The sequence below is a fragment of the Trachypithecus francoisi genome, unplaced genomic scaffold (genome assembly GCF_009764315.1).
Source record: "Trachypithecus francoisi isolate TF-2019V2 unplaced genomic scaffold, Tfra_2.0 Lachesis_group3, whole genome shotgun sequence".
Taxonomy (NCBI): domain Eukaryota; kingdom Metazoa; phylum Chordata; class Mammalia; order Primates; family Cercopithecidae; genus Trachypithecus; species Trachypithecus francoisi.
In genome coordinates, this window is record NW_022681468.1 from 76738023 (window position 1) to 76740943 (window position 2921).

Below are 2921 nucleotides of genomic sequence, written 5' to 3' on the forward strand. Positions count from 1 at the left end.
ATACTTTAAGTTCTGGGATACATGTGCAGAACGTGCAGCTTGTTACATAGGTATACATGTGTCATGGTGGTTTGCTGCACCCATCAACCCATTATCTGTATTAGGTATTTCTCCTAATGTTGTCCCTCCCCTAGTCCCACCCCCTGACTGGCCCCCGTGTGTTATGTTCCCCTGCCTGTGTCCCTGTGTTCTCATTGTTCATCTCCCATTTACAAGTGAGAATGTATGGTGTTTGGTTTTGTGTTCCTGTGTTAGCTTGCTGAGAATGATGGTTTCCAGCTTCATCCATGTCCCTGCAAAGGATCTAAACTCATTCTTTTTTATGGCTGCATAGTATTCCACGGTTTCTTTATCCAGTCTATCACTGATGGGCATTTGGGTTGGTTCCAAGTCCTTGCTATTGTGAACAGTGCTGCAATAAACCTGCTTGTGCATGTGTACTTATAGTAGAATGATTTATAATCCTTTGGGTATATATCCAGTAATGGACTAAAGCACAAAAAGCAATGGCAACAAAAGACAAAATTGACAAATGGGATATAAGTAAACTAAAAGGCTTCTGCACAGCATAAGAAATTATCATCAGAGTGAACAGGCAACCTACAGAATGGGAGAAAGATTTGCAATCTATCTATCTGACAAAGGGCTAATATCCAGAATCTGTAAAGAACTTAAACAAACTTACAAGAAAAAAACAAACACCCTAACAAAAAGTGGGTGAAGGATATGAACAAACACTTCTCAAAAGAAGACATTCATGAAGTCAACAAACATATGATAAAAAGCTCATCATCACTGGTCATTAGAGAAATGCAAATCAAAACTGCAATGAGACACCGTCTCACACCAGTTAGAATGGCAATCATTAAAAAGTCAGGAAACAACAGATGCTGGAGAGGATGTGGAGAAATTGAAACTCTTTTACACTATTGGTGGGAGTGTAAATTAGTTCAACCATTGTGCAAGACAGTGTGGTGATTCTGCAAGGATTTAGAACCTGTAATTTTTGTTTTTCTAACTTTAGTGGCATGCTTAAGTCATTATTTCTCAGCTTTTCTTTCTTTTTTTTTTTTTAAGAGCTGTAGATTTTTAACCAAAATTTCAATGTTGCAATTTAACAAATACATCTTTCTTTGATGAAAATAAAGAAGGATAATTCCTTCATCCTTTCCCTTATTTAGTAATTTTAAAAAATGAATTGAGGCTGGACACAGTGGCTCACGCCTGTAATCCCAGCAGTTTGGGAGGCTGAGTTGGGTTTATCACCTGAGGTCAGGAGTTCGAGACTAGCCTGGCCAACATGGTGAAACTCCGTTTCTACCAAAAATACCAAAATAAGCTGGGTGTGGTGGCAGGCGACTATAATCTCAGCTACTCGGGAGGCTGAGGCAAGGGAATAGCTTGAACCTGTGAGGCAGAGGTTACAGTGAGCCGAGATCGCGCCACTGCACTCCAGCCTGGGTGACAGAGGGAGACTCAAAAAATGTAAAAATAAAAATAGAAAGAAAGAAAAGTGAATTGGTTCATTAGTGTCTTCCAAAGAACAGTAAGAGTTTTTTTCCCCATTTCCCTTCTTTCCTTCCTTCCTTCTTTCCTTCCTTCCTTCTTTCCTTCCTTCCTTCCTTCCTTCCTTCCTTCCTTCCTTCCTTCCCTCCTTCCTTCCTTTTTTGAATCAACACAAAGTGGTGGACGTAAACACATTTCATGTACTTCAATTAATGGCATACATTATATTTATGGATAATGATATCCATTTGATATCATTTGGCCAGTGATAGCCATTTAATATTTTTCCTGAGCCTATTGGCGATAATCTGAATAGGCTTTGATAGTAAATTGCTTTTTGGTATTCAAGATGATCTAGGTTTATTTTCTATGTTTCAAACCTTAGACCTGAAATTAACCATTTCCTTAAGATGTCCAGGTTTTTTATTTAGTCAGAAATTGCAGTTAAGGACAAGGGTCTAAGAGCACACATTGATACTATATTGTTCACTGTTTCAGAACCAATCCTCTCTATTTATCCCTTCCTCTTCTAGGGAATTTTATATATTTAGCTTGATGCTTTTTTATTATTTTTTATTATTATATAATATAAATGTTATATTTCTATGATGTTGTAATGTAAATATTATAATAGAATTTAAATATGTATATATTCATATATTCCCTTTCTTAGATCAACAGTGGCATACCATTCACATTGTTTTCCACCTTGATATTTTTTCACCTGACATTTCTCCATAATAATATATAGAGTGCTCACTTCAGCAGCACATATACTAAAATTGGAACGATACAGAGAAGATTAGCATGGCCCCTGCGCAAGAATGACATGCAAATTTGCGAAGCATTCCATAATTTTAACCAACTTGATCAACTGGAAGAAAGAGTATCAGCAATTGAAGATCAAATGAATGAAATGAAGTATGAAGAGAAGTATAGAGAAAAAAGAGTAAAAAGAAATGAACAAAGCCTCCAAGAAATATGGGATTGTGTGAAAAGACCAAATCTACGTCTGATTGGTGTGCCTGAAAGTGACGGGGAAAATGGAACCAAGTTGGAAAACACTCTTCAGGATATCATCCAGGAGAACTTCCCCAACCTAGTAAGGCAGGCCAATATTCAAATTCAGGAAATACAGAGAACGCCACAAAGATACTCCTCGAGAAGAGCAACTCCAAGACACATAATTGTCAGATTCACCAAAGTTGAAATGAAGGAAAAAGTGTTAAGGGCAGCCAGAGAGAAAGGTCGGGTTACCCACAAAGGGAAGCCCATCAGACTAACAGCAGATCTCTCAGCAGAAACTCTCCAAGCCAGAAGAGAGTGGGGGCCAATATTCAACATTCTTAAAGAAAAGAATTTTCAACCCAGAATTTCATATCCAGCCAAACTAAGTTTCATAAGTGAAGGAGAAA

At 37.7% G+C, this 2921-nt stretch overlaps 1 non-coding gene across 1 annotated transcript; it reads left to right on the top strand.

Moving 5' to 3' along the window:
* Positions 1–2258: 2258 nt before the first annotated feature.
* Positions 2259–2365, top strand: LOC117071629. The gene has a single exon (XR_004432397.1). It is a non-coding gene; the product is annotated as a U6 spliceosomal RNA (small nuclear RNA).
* The last annotated feature ends 556 nt before the right edge of the window (positions 2366–2921 follow it).